The sequence below is a fragment of the Aethalodelphis obliquidens genome, unplaced genomic scaffold (genome assembly GCF_003676395.1).
Source record: "Aethalodelphis obliquidens isolate GAN/ISIS:26980383/991018 unplaced genomic scaffold, ASM367639v1 scaffold5, whole genome shotgun sequence".
Lineage (NCBI taxonomy): Eukaryota > Metazoa > Chordata > Mammalia > Artiodactyla > Delphinidae > Aethalodelphis > Aethalodelphis obliquidens.
The window spans coordinates 41,153,492-41,167,991 of NW_020837949.1; positions in this window are offsets into that span (position 1 = coordinate 41,153,492).

Here is a 14,500-nt window from a genome sequence, read left to right on the forward strand (position 1 = left end):
GGCGGGTCAACGCGAGGCTGTGTTCGGGTCCTCTGCTCCTGAGGCCGGGTTGCTACCGGGGACCGAGGGCTGGTTGTGCGGGATGGAGGCTTTTTAGCCTCGCCCGGGGCGAGACCTGCCCGACTGCTTTTCGGTGGGCTGCACCCAGGGGCGCGGCGGAAGCTACCGGGCCGCCAGCCCGAGTTCAGTCCGTCTTTGGGGCGTGGGGACAGGGCGAGGGCACTCCCAGTGGGGGAGGCACCCCTCCGGGTCAGGGGCCTCGCTTCAGTTCTGAGAACGTTCGAGAGAGGACTGAATGGGATCTTTTTAACTTCTGACCCCCAGTTTCGGCGTCCTCTTTTCTTCCTGTGGAGTATTACCTTTGCCTTGCTTACTGGGAGATGTCCTCAAACAGCTCTAGCAACTCTGTGCTACTAGGAGACGGCGCGCACCACGGATTAGAGATGTGTTCACATAGGTCACATAGCGTTGCTCGTTTGCACGTTTAGCGCACTGAGTAAATATGGATATTTTCTGTAAGTATTAAATCTAGTTATTAAGGAGGAAGAACGTGCTCGTTGGACATGATGGATGCTTCCCAAAATTCAGAAGAGTTTTTGGATACCACTAAATGGTAATTTAAAGATTAAAGAGCCTGCAGCATTACAGTGGATACACGGAGCTAGAGTACTCGATTAAACAAACTGTGTGGTGATACCGTTGAATACTTTGATCCTGGGTATTCAGTGACCTCTGAAGTTTCATCCCCAACCAATGTGACCGGTGCTTCTGCTTTAAATTTCCCAGGCTAGGTCAACAAAAACCAATTCTCAGGGAACGCAGAGGCACTTCAGATGTGAAATGAGGGCCAGCCAAGGCTTGGCAAAATGCTATCGCCATGCTGACTGTGTATACCGACTGGTCGGGACTCTTAATGGCAAGTGACAGAAATCCAAGTCAAACTAGCTTAGACATAAAAGCTAAGGGATTTCCGGGTTCTTGTGTAGAAAAAGTTAAGGAATAGATCTTACCTATGTCACACGTGACTGCATCCAGCTCAAATGATGTCATCAGGACCTGGTCTGACCCCTTCTACCTCCTCTACTTGCTCCCCAACCCTAGCACTAGGCTACATTATGCCACTCCTTTCCTCCGGTAATCCTGTTGTGATAAGGGGGAAAAAAGTTGTTTAACAGAAAAATATCTTTAGAGGAGGAAGAAATCTCGGTTGATCAGAATGCCTTAATGGGCCTTTGTGGCTACGGATGGACAGCCTGGGGGCATTGCTAGTTGGGCTGGAACATATTTTATTATTTAATCCAGAACACTTTGGAGGATAAGATGGGAACTATTAACTTCACTGGCACAACAGGCATCATCTGGTTTTGTTTCCTAGAAACATAAGCATGTGTTCCCCCTTTTGGAAATGAAGCCAAAAGCTGAACTGCTGTGCATTAAAACAAACAAAAACCACAACAGGATGGCTAAATTTAAAATGACTGACCATACCAAATGCTGGTGAGGCTGTGGAGCCACTGACACCCTCACACGTTGCTGGTGGGAGTGTGAGAAGATACAATGATTTTGGAAATCAGTTTGGCACTTTCTTAAAAAGCTCAACATACATCTAGCACACAAGCCAACAATTCCATTCCTGGGTATTTACCAAAGTGAAATGAAAGCATAAAACCCAAAGTCTTGTACACGCATTTTAATAGGAAATTTGGTATATAGCCAAAGCCCAGAAACAACCCAAATCCACCAGTAAAGAATGGATAAACAAGTTGTGGTATATCCATACAATGGAATACTACTCAGCAATAAAGACAAACTGTTAATACCCACAATATTGAAGAATCTCAAAGCCATACTGAATGAAAGAAACCATGCAAAAAAAGAGAACATATTGTATGATTCCAGGGAAAAATACAAGCTGACCTATATAGAGAGAAAGCAGATCAGCAGTTGCTTGGGGATATGATGGAGGAATGGATTAAAAAACGACACAAGGAAACTTTGTGGGGGGTGATAGAAATGTTTGAGGGGTCATGGTTTCACTGGAGTATGTATGTCAAAACTGATAGAACTGTACTCTTTTAAGATGTGCAGTTTAGTATACTTCAATTAGACCTCAATAAAGACTGGGGGGAAATCTTCAAAAAATAAAAAGGAGTGCTCTTTGAACGCAAAGAAAAAAAAAGACAGTAATTTTAGGGAGGATGCATATGTGACCTGGGGTGGAGAGGAGGAAGCTGAAGGGGAACAAAGGGGTCCAAGAAGGTGAGTCTGGACCTAACAGAAGAGACCAGTGAACATTCCCCAGTTAGGATTGGGGACGCAGAAGGCAGGTGTCATGAGAGAGAATACATTGTCATTGTTTTAAGCTTACAAATACTGAAGTGGTTGTCTCACAGCAATATGTATCATATAGATGTGATCCTCAGGCCTTGTTTTCCCAGCAAGAAAAGCCAATGCCACAGCTCCAAATGTTGTCCCCTTTACAATTCATTGACCTTTGTCTCATTCTTAGGATGGTTTCACCAGACTTTGATTTCCCCCAAGAGAAGTGTTTTGTTTTGTTTTTTCAGTTGGGTCACGAGAGAATTTTGGCGAGGGCCTTCCTCTGGCCAAGTGATCGATGAATGTCTTGTGACAGCTGTAGCAATAAAGCAGGGTAGTTTTTTAAAATGATTGTGTTTAAACACAATAAATTAGCACATGTTTTTTGATTGCATTTATTTCTACTGAGCCATTTCCCCTCCCTCACAAACACGGAAGACAAGACGGAGAAGAGCAGGGAAGAAGAGAAATGCAGGGCGGGTGGGGGGGTAACAGTCTAGCCTCAGAAGTTCACCCAGGTGCAGGGGAGGGGCCGGCCTGTGGCTCCAGCCAGGGTCCTCTCCTCTTGTCTCCCTAGTGGCCTCATGGCAGTCCTTTGAGCTGCCAGTTAACTTGGAGACTACGCTTTCGAAGGCCATGGAGGTGCCGGATATCCTCTTATTTGAACCCCATGAGTGAAGGCCAGGCGGGTTGCACACCTCCATCTTCCACTGCACAAAGTCCTCTCGAGGATGGCCCGTGTACCCACAGCAGCTCAGCTCCCACCCGCAGCTGTTTTCTTGCAGTATCTGACTGATGTCCCACACCATCTCATTGGGCTCCATGGATCTCATGATCTTCAGACTCCACGTAAAGTGCAGGGAGCACGCTTGACCTCCCAATGTGCTCTCTTGTTTATATCACTGCCTGGACTACCTGAGGTTCCCTCTGCTTTCAGCTTCAGGCCGGTTCTTTCTGGCTGACCTGAAACACAGGTGCAATGCAGGTGAAGGACCTTCACTTTCCCACTGCCCCCTGGCTGCTGCACTGTCAGGCAAACTCTGGTGGCCAGGCACCTGTCTGAGCTGCCCAGTGTGGAGGGAGTTTTCTTTGCAGGATACCCCCTGGGGAGGTTGGTTCCATCTGGGGTGTGCTCCACCACCGCTGCTGGTGGTGTGTTGGTGCAGGGGGAGACCACAGGGCCATGCCGGGGGCTGTGATGGGGTGGTCTTCTCCATCCAGGTAGGGGATTGGCAGGTACTTTGGCTGTGCTGCTGGACTTCCGTCCTAACTCCTGATGCCCCTCAGGTCACTGATTTTCTGTGCTGCTGCTCTCAGAGTAAGAATTAAAGGTGGGAATGGCAAGCTCACTGAAACTCTGCAGCTTTGGATTAGCTGTACTTTGCAGGATGGGTAAGAAGGGCAAGCTGTTGGTCAGATTAGCCAAAGGAGCGGGCTTCAGGGTAATGATATAGCCCCCCAGTTCAGATCTTTTGTAAGCCAGGAGCACATAGGTGACCATCACTTCAGTTCTTCATACTTCTGGCCCATCTACAAGTCATGGATCCCTTCCCATGTGTAGCCCATGGACACCATCAACTGAGTCTGCCCAGGATCCTTGTAGTCAGGTAGTAGCTCTGTGTAAGGCATTAGTTCCTCCTCATGGCCCATGTTCATCCATGAATCCTTTATGATTTCCTCTAAAGGGCTTCCCTTGATGGGGTTGAAGATGAGGAGTTTCTTGAGCAGGTTTTCATATTCCATGTGAAATATCCCATAGAAGGGAATACTGTGTATTCTGCTCAGTACCCACTCCCACAATAAAGAAAAAAGTGAGAAAAAGAAAAAAGAATAAAGAAAGAAAAATGAGAAAAAAAATGGAAAGAAGAAAAGAGTGAGAGAAAGTAAAAAGAAAAAGAAAATAAAGAAAAATAAGAAAACAGGGAAAAGCTAAAAAGAAAAACATTTTAAATTAGAAAAATGAAAAAATGAGAAAAAGAAAGAATGGGGGGGGTGTGTGGAGGGGGAGTAAAGGTAGTAAGCAAAACAGACAAAGAGCCAAAGAGGAAAAGATTTAACTTTGGTGAAAACCCCTCAGATGACTGAAAGCTAGCTTCCTGGGCTAGACAGACCAAAAACCTAGGCCCAGCCAGGGACCCAGGTGCCTGGAATTCCATAACAATGGCTCCTTATGAGGTCATAGCAAGAAATGTACCTATCACAGCTGGGGATAATATACAGTGATTTTTCTCACTTTTTTAACTCAAAAATTCTTTACTGTGAAAAAGAAGAAGCTTTTTGTTTATGTGGATTATAGCAATTGATATCTACCTTATTTGAAATTAAAAACCGTAGGATGCTTCAGTGGCCTTTTCATTTCTAGTTTAAAAAGTTATAATAATTTTTGACTTTTAAAAGGCTCATAATGTCTACACTTAAACTACTCAATTCTTTTTTTTCTTTAACCTCTGAATGATTGGTCTCAAATGACGCCATAACTTAACTGACATCATGATACTATACAGAAATGTTCCTTTGCATAAAATGATGCAATGTTTTTGTCTGGCTTTGGTATTAGGGTGATGCTGGTCTCATAGAATGAGTTAAGGAAGTATTCCTTCTGCTTCTATCTTCTCTAAGAACTTGTAGAGAATTGGTATCATTTCTTCCTTATGTGTTTGGTACAATTCACCAGTGAACTCATCTGGGCCTGGTGCTTTCTGTTTTGGAAGGGTATTAATACTGATTCAGTTTCTTTAATAGATACAGACCTATTCGGATTGTCTATTGAGGAAGACTTTTTTTTTTCAAAATGAAGTTTTTAAAGTGGATTAATCAAAACATTTCTATGACAATAAAGTAAATAGAAAGGATTGTAAAAAACTTTCCCCATTGACAATCCATTTGTCTGTTTGTAGATGTGCCAGCTTATGTGCCAAGGGGTCACTGTCTGCTGTTAGAAATAGAAGAACCTATTTTTCTGATGAGATACATGGATGTTGAGAAGAAACAGCTCCCAATCATTCTTATGTGCAAGCCTGCATCTGCTTTGGTATTACTAAATGGCTTCACATCAGCGCCCACAACAGAGCTCAAAAGCAGTTAAAAACAGGCACCTCAATTCACAACTTCCAGGGAACCCAGAAGTGTTATTTCTCCTTCCTTCAGTGGACTTGGCCTTATTCCAGGGAAGTGGATTGAAAGGCAGGAATGAAATTTTGGCAGTACCAGTTCGGGTTTCTTTGTATCAAATTCCTCCTTTAAAAGCTCATAGTCTGGTATTCCTGGTGGCGCAGTGGTTAAGAATCCACCTGCTAGTGCAGGGGACACGGGTTCGAGCCCTGGTCCCGGAAGATCCCACATGCCTCAGAGCAACTAAACCTGTGCGCCACAACTACTGAGCCTGCGCTCTAGAGCCCGTGAGCCACAACTACTGAGCCCGTGTGCCACAACTACTGAAGCCCACACGCCACAACTACTGAAGCCCACGTGCCTAGAGCCCGTGCTCTGCAACAAGAGAAGCCACCACAATGAGAAGCCCGCGCACCGCAACCAAGAGTAGCCCCCGCTCGCCACAACTAGAGAAAACGCGGGCACAGCAACAAAGACCCAACGCAACCAAAAAAAAAGAGAAAAAGACATTGTTTTAAAAAAAAAAGCTCATAGTCTATTGACTGATAAATGGTTTCATTTCATGGCTGACAGTTGAAGGCTTTCGTCATTTCCCCCGACATCTGGCATTTTATTTCTTATGGAGCATTTGGCTGGAGATTATTCTAGCAAAGTCCCAACAGAACGAGGTGGCTTCATTTACAGTACCAAAATGGAGAACATTTACCGTCAGAGGTACTATGTTTCTTCTGATGGTAATGCCCAGAGTTGTTATTATTACAGAAAATAATATTCATTAATTTTTAAAGGCGATATGGTTATCACTTAGGAACTCCAGCTCCCATTTGCTTTATTCATTTCCTCTTAAAAGCAACATCTGCAGTTAGTTTCAGACTTCTGCTTTTTCACAGAACAGTTTATTCTTTATTGTTTATTAAATTGGAGGGTTTCTGGAACATTCTTCTTGGTAGAGCCTAGTACTTTGATTTCTGGGTGCCTAATTAGGAGGCTTCGCTTAGCACAGGATGCTCCAGAGGCAGAAGAGGGAATCAGGCAAGCCCTTGGACCCTGAACTTCTGGGAGCGGGGAAGGAGGCTCCTTCAGCCAGCCCCTGGGCCAGAGGAGGAAGTGCCGCTGGCTGGAGCTGGGGGGCTGTCATCCGTATACAAGCAGCAGGGACCTCCCCTGCCCTGACTCCCGCTTCAGACTCACCTGGAAGCATCGTCCCCATCGTCCACACCCTGCCAAGTTCAACCTCATGCCGCACTTTTCCGGTTCTCGCCTTCTCTCCCCTTTCACCGTTGCCACTGATGCTCTTTCTTAGCCACATTTCTCCTAAGTATTGGAAAAGTAAGGCCTGATCATCTCTTCCCTGATCTCATAGCCCTACTTCCAGGAATGACTCCCTTAAGAAATGACCTTGAAGGACTTAAAGAGCATCTCCCAAAATGTAATCCAATGGTGGCATTGAGGAATAGACATTTAGGAGGCCCCAGACACAGCACTAACTACGATTGAACCGCTCAGTGGGGAATCTTTCCCTTTTCATTACTCTGACCATCACTTTGTGTCGAGGGGAGATTCTCAGTTCAGGGCCACTGTGACCGTAACACGTTCTCAGATTTGTTAATCTCTTACCATGGAGAAAACGGTGATCTCGGGCTCAGGATCTTGATACGCACCAGTATTAAGCTAAAATGTAATTATATTCTTTTCCATTTGAGGGTTTATGTTTTTTTGGTATCTTCTATTTATGGCCAATGATACAGCTGTTTCCTATACAGTCATACATCCCCAGGACCAGCTGGTGCTCAGATATGGCAACAATCCCTGAATGTATTCAAGAAAGGCTGCAGTATAAAGACCATGTGTTACAGGCAGTGGTTCTTAACCGTGGCAGCGCATGGGAACCCCAAGGGCACTTGCTGAAATCCCAATGCCCAGGCCCCTCTCCCCGAGATCAATCCCATTAGAAACTCTGGGGGTGGGACCTAAACAGTGTATGTGTTAAACTTCCAGATGACTCTGGTGCATAGCTTGGGAACCAGTGCTTTAAGCCAGTCTTAGACTGGAGTATGAATGAGATTGAACATTTTTTCCACAACAAAGTGACAGGATCAGCATCTGGAACATGAATACCTATTTTAATGGCCAAGGTCAACCACAGTCTTAAAATCTCAGTCCAAGGAATTATAAAATTTTAGAGCTGGAGGGGATCTGAGAGCACCAAGTCTAGATCCTCATTTTATTTTTGAGGCCAAGAAACTTGCTGGGAATCACCCCCTAGGATCCAGGGGCAGGGCTCCTTCCCTAGCATCATGCTGCCTCTCAAGTGGATGTAATTGCCTCAGCTGCAAGTGAGGCTGGAAGAAGCTACAATCTTTTCGAGGAATAAGCTAAAGACACAAAAACTTGGAAGTTTGGCTTCTAGAAAGTGGGTAGGAAAGATGTGGTAGGGAGCCTAAGAGGCACCATGGACATTCCTCAAGGCATGCTCCATCATTGGAAAGTACTAGATCAGAGAAATTGAAATGTTTCATCAGCGCAGGACTTCTCATAGCCTTCAATTTACTAACAGGCACAGGGAATCTCCAGAAGGAAACAGTATAGGCGGTGCTTGTTTGACATTCTATGTGAAAGGTTTCACAGGACTAGCCTTTCTTGGGGAAATACTAGGCGGACACGGTTTCCTAAAGCTCTGGCCGGCTCTTGATCCCTCTTCACCTGCTTTATTTTTCTTAATAGCCTTTATCACTTGTAGATTTGTTCATTGCCTGTCTCTTCCTAGCTAAAATATAAGCTCCTCGAGGGGAGGGAGTTGGACTTCACCGCTGTACCCCAAGCACCTCCAACAGTGCCTCGGCTTTAATAAATATTTATGAAAGGGGCTGAATGGATAGTGTCTTGACACACAAGTAACCATGAGTAGTGATCTAGTAGACTCCACCTCTTGAGGATGGTAAGTCTCTCACCACAGTGTTAGGCTGTATTTGGGAGCCCGTATAATGCAGGGAATCTCACAGAGCCAAATAGCCCTGGTGACGCTTAGGCTAATGGCCAGGCTCTGACACTAGCTCTGAGCTCTGCGGCCCTGGGTAAGTCAATGGACTTCTTTCAGCCCCATTTCCCTCCTACAGTAAAATGAGTGGACTGGGTTGGACAATCTCCAAACCTCCTTCTCAGTTATTGTATGACAAGCGTTTAAATTAAAATAACAGACATAATTGGGGGTTTTTCTATTTCTCCTTGCAGTTCTATCAGCTTTTGCTTCATGTAGTTTGAAGCTGTTATCAGGCCCATAAATATTTAAGATTGTTATCTTCTCTTGACAAATTAACCATTTTATCATTATGAACTGGACTTCTTTGTCCTTGGCAATATTCTCTGCTCTGAAATCTACTTTGTCTTATATTACTATCCACCTGGTGTTTTGTTTGTTGGTTTGGTTTGGTTTGGTTATTTTTAGTGTTACCATGGTACATCCCTTTCTGTCATTCTATGTTTACCTTATTTTATTTAAAGTGGGTTTCCTGTAAGCAGCATAGAGTTGGTTCTTGCTTTTTCATCCAATCTCTCAACCTCTGCCTTCAAATTGAAGCACTGAGACCATCTAAATTTAATGTGATTATTGATATGGTTAGGTTTAAATTGACCATCTCGCTGTTTTTCTTTTTGTTCCACTTATTCCTTTTTCCCTTTGTTCTCTTTTTCTGCCTACTTTTGGATTGATTACTTTTTTGTAACAGTTTGAGATATAATTCACATCTCATACACTTCACCCATTTAAAAAGTGTGCAATTCAGTGATTTCTAGTATATACAGAGAATTGTGTAACCTTCACCATATTTACAGATCATCCCAAAAAGAAACCTCATACCTTTAGCTATCACCCCCAAATCCTCTCATTCCTACCCCTCCCCCAGCACTAAGCAATTACGAATCTACTTTCTGCCCCTATAGATTTGCCTAATCTGGACGTTTTATACAAATGGAATCCTATAATATGGGCCTATTGTGACTGGCTTCTTTCACTTAGCATAGAGTTTTCAAGGTTCATCCATGTTATAGTACATATCCCTACTTCATTCCTTTTTATCAATGAATTCCACTGTATGGATATACCACATTTGTTTATCTATTCATCAGTTGATGGACATTTTATGGATAACGCTGCCGTGTATATCATGTTTTTGTGTAGACATATGTTTCATTTCTCCTGGGTATATTCCTAGATGTAGAATTGCTGGGTCATATGGTAACTCTGCCCTTAACTTTTTGAGTTGCTGCCAGACTGTTCCAAAGTGACTGCCCCACTTTACATTCCTACTAGCAATGCATGAAGGTTCTAAATTCTCCACATTCTCTCCAACAGTTGTTAATATCTGTCTTTTTGCCTATAGCCATCCTGGTTGTTATAAAGCAGTATCTCACTGTGGTGTTGATTTGCATTTCCCTGGCAACAAATGATGTTGAACATCTTTTCATGTGCGGACTGGCCATTTGTTTATCTTCTTTGGTGAACTGTTTATGATTCCACTTTATCTCCTCTGTGGCTTATTAGGTGTAAATCTTTGTATCATTAATTTAGTGGTTGTTTTAGGTTTTATAGTACACATCTTTAATTATCACTGTCTACCTTCAAGTGATGTCATATCACTTCATGTATATTCAAGAACCTTACACAAGTACACTTTCATTTTTCCACCCCCAACTTTTGTGCTATTGTTGTCACATCTCTGGTTAGAATAGATGGTCTCTTCTTTGTAGTATGCTGGTGCTCTGTGACCCTGAGGGAATAGGACTTGTCATGGGAAACTAGAGGAGGGGAAGAAAATGGGTTCACTTTTTAGCATTTTGCATTGTTCCTGGAGGGCAGGCCTGGTCTAGCTATCAGGGTCACCAGAGACAGCATCAAGAGGGGCCTGGATTCCAATGCAGGGAAGAGGAGAGGAGATCTTAGAGGGGTAGACATCCTTCGGAATCCCTAAGGCACCTTCAACAGGTTCCTGATTCTCCTGAGGGTTTCCCTGGCTGCACCCCTCAGCATCCACATTGCTGGGTTCATGACTGATAAGTTTGTCAGTTGACGTGATTACATGTGAATCAGGGCAGGGCAACAGAGAATCACGGCTTGGTAACAGACAGACTTGGACTCAAATACCAGCTGTACCACTTATAGATACATAACCCAGGGACAAGATCTAAACTCTCATGAGCCTCAATTTCTTCACCTATAAAATGGGAATAAAAATTCTTACCTCCTAACGTTGCTAAAAGGATTAAACGAGCTGATGGAGGAAAAAGTGGCCAGCATGTGACATAACAAGCACTCCACTAATATTTTTATCCCTTCTATACGACTCATTATCTGCATTAGCCAATTGTATTTTACATTCCTTATGTTTCTTGGGAGTTCATGATACAGGGACTACGCTGAATTTGAGAGCCTTTTTCCTCATCATACTCTGTAAATTCTAGTGAGTTCACATATTTTTATGAGATTGTCACAAACTCCCTACTTTGCAATATGTAGACCAGCCATTTATTGGGCTGACACAAGGCCAGGCATGTGCTAGGTACCTTGCATGCCTCATTTTCAAAGACAGTTATCAACCCCACAAGGATGGACAGGATTTCCCAACCTTGGCACAACTGACATCTGAAGCCAGATCATTCTTGGTTATATGGGGGCTGTCCTGTGCTTTGTAGGATGTTAGCAGCATCACTGGCTTCTACCCACTAGATGCCAGCAGCATTCCTCAGCTGTGACAATCAAAAATATCTGCAGATACTGCCACATATCTCCTGGGGGGCAAAATCTTCCTCAGGTGAGAACCACTGGGAGGGGATTGGTGTCATTCCCATCCACCTGTGAGGAAGCCACAGTTCAGAGTAGTCAAGAGCTCTGCTCAGAGTCACAGAGCTACCAAGTGGTAGAGGCAGGATTCAAACCAGAGTCCAGCTGGCTCCTAAGCCCTGCGTTACAGTGACTCGAGATATATTCTTGTCTGCAAAAATGGCCTCTAAATTCTACCTTTTGAGCTGAAGGTGCCTGGACTCTGGACTCTCCTCTCTCAAAACCAAAAATAGACCCAAAAGGAGAGACTAGATAGTCATTATTCACAGACAGGGCTCAGAGGGATGAGTGCAACCCTACTGCACTTGCGAAATCTCAGTTCCCCAACCGGGGATTGAACCCGGGCCACGGCCGTGAAAGCCCGGAATCCTAAACACTAGACCACCAGGGAACTCCCTAAACACACATTTTCTTGATGTGAGGGGTGTTATGGTTTGAATCACATCCCCCAAAAGATATGTTGGAGTCCTAATCCCCGGTACCTGTGAAAGTGACCTTGTTTGGAAACAGGGTCGTTGTCGATATAATCAAGTTAAGATGAAGTCATTAGGGTGGCCCTGAATCCAACATGACTGGTGTCCTTATAAGAAGAGGAAAATCTGGACCCAGACGCAGAGGAAATGCCCTGCAAAGATGGAGGCAGAGGTTGGAGTCATGCAGCCATGAGTTAAAAATCATCTGGGGCCACCAGAAGAGCCAAGGAAGGCTCCTCCCCTAGCAGCTTTGTAGGAATATAGCACTGTCGACACCTTGATTTCAGACTTCCGGCCTGAAGAGAATACATTTCTGCTGTTTGAAGGCACCCAGTTTTGTGGCACTTTGTTACAGCAGCCCCATGAAACTACTACAGGAGAGCGCTCCCCAGCTCTGGCAGCCCCAGCACCCCATATTTTGATTTGACAGTGAGTCTAGTTCCCCAGTAAGTTACAGTATCTGGCCATTAGCCCAAGTCGTGAAAGCTATTTAACTTCCCTACAATAAACCCTCAAGTTAGATTATACATCCCACTAATTATATGGCTGAGATAGTGACCTGGCAGCGACCTGACAACTCGGGGGACTTCCTAGGTAACAGCTGCCCACTCAGATGCCTTCACCTGGTGATTCAGCGGCAGTAACCTGCTGTGTCAGCGCCTTATCTTTCTTGGAAATAGGAGGTACCATGTCACCCCGAGATAAGGAGGAACAACTTGTAGAATCTGACTCAGTGGCCTTCGTTAACTTCAGGTCATGAGTAAACAGACAGAGGGAAACAACCTCAGACAACGATGAGTGAGATATTTACATAGGAAATTACCCAAGGTAGCCAGTCAATAATCCAAAGCAATTTGTTCTGGGTGAGTAGACAGGCAGTGGCAAATAGACTCATATGAATTCCAAAATTCTTGAAGGTTAAATCAGCCCTTAGAATCATGTGCATCCCAAACAGATGTTTCATCTTTCCCTGCCCAAGCCCCATAGGATGTTCCAGGTTTAAAGGAGTATATGGAGAAGTGAATTTGGGAAGTGTTCTGTACTTTAATCGCTCTTGGGGAAGTTTGTAAAGCCCCATTATCATATTAAAGACTTTGAGAAATTCTACTGGAAAGACACCCATTTGACTCCTTGCGGGGGTGGACTCAGTAGAACACGTTTTGGACTACTGATAGATTTCAACCAATTTATGCTGCAGAATTTGAGGTTGAGGCCCAGAGTAATTAGATGCTCTTTCAAAGGTCACAAAGAAAGTGACCTTGAGTGACTCAGCTGTGGTCTTCAGATTCCAAACACATTGCTCCTTCTATGTTTTCATCTTCCCACTAATTAGCTTATTAGTAAACATTTGAGTGCTACCAGACAGTGATGTGGGAATATAAAAATCAATAAGGCAGGCCTTGCCTTGTGTGTAATTTACTGTTTCCAGAGTGTATGAGCAACAGAATAACAAATGATGGAGAGGTTATGGGGATAGGAAGGGAGGGAGAGGACGGCTGACTTTGGGATGGATAGAGAACCTGTCAGTCTGGAGGTTTCAGATTCGGTCACTGCTGTTGTTGTGAGTCCCAGCATCAGGACCCATCATCCCTGCTGCCCACAGCCCCTACTGAGGGTAGGGTGGCCAGAGCCCTGCTGACTGAGCTGCCCAGGAGGCTGTCCACTAACCTGGCAGAGCTGACTGGGCAGGGGTAGCAGCCCACAAGCCTGCCAGACATTCATAATATGCCTGTTCCCCCCAAATGGGACGACCAATCTGATTCCTTCAAAATTTGAAATGGAGGCTACAGAGACGAGGCAGTGATCAGGGAAGCTTAAGATGAAAGAACATCTCAGGAGAGTACGGTAGGAAGTGTCCTGAGGGGTCCCTTGCAAGCCAGGGAGATGAGGAAGCCAGCCAGCTGCCTTAGAGAGCAGAAGCTGGGAGGCTGGGGGCGGGGGGGGTGGGCAGGGCAGCGCAGCAGAGAAGGAGAGGTGAGCACGGGGTCCAATCCATACCCTCCTAGCCACAGCTGCTCCTGATTCGGTTCCGGGGATGCCTGGCTGCATCAGCTCTGGGTGCTGCATTTCCAGGAGGCCCCGTGGCCCTTGCTGCCCCCATCCACCCTACTAGGCTTGGTTAGTAAAAGTGCCTAACTCCCTTTTTTTAAATTGTGGTAAAATACAGTTAACATAAAATTTACCATTTCAAGTGTACAGTTCAGAATTTAAGTACATTCACATTGCTATGCAACCATCACCACCATTCATCTCCGAACTTTTTTTTAATCTTCCAAAACTGAAATTCTGTACCCATTAAATAGTAACTCCTCATTCCCTCCCCTCCTCCCAGCTCCTGGCAATCTGCTTCTGTTTCTAGGAATTTCACTACTCTAGGTACCTCATACAAGAATCGCCCTTTCATGTGCAAATAGAGATGATCATACTGAGCGAAGTAAGTCAGAAAGAGAAAGACAAATACCATAGGATATCACTTATATGTGGAATCTAAAATATGACACAAATGAACTTATCTACAAAACAGAAACAGATTCACAGACGTAGAGAACAGACTTGTGGTTGCCAAGGGGGCGGGTGGGAGGAGGGAAGGGCTGGGAGTTTGGGATTTAGCAGATGTAAACTATTACATATAGAATGGATAAACAACAAGGTCCTACTGTATAGCACAGGAAACTATATTCAATATCCTGTGATAAACCACAATGGAAAAGAATGTAAAGACAAATGTCCATATGTGTATAACTGAGTCACTCTGCTGTAC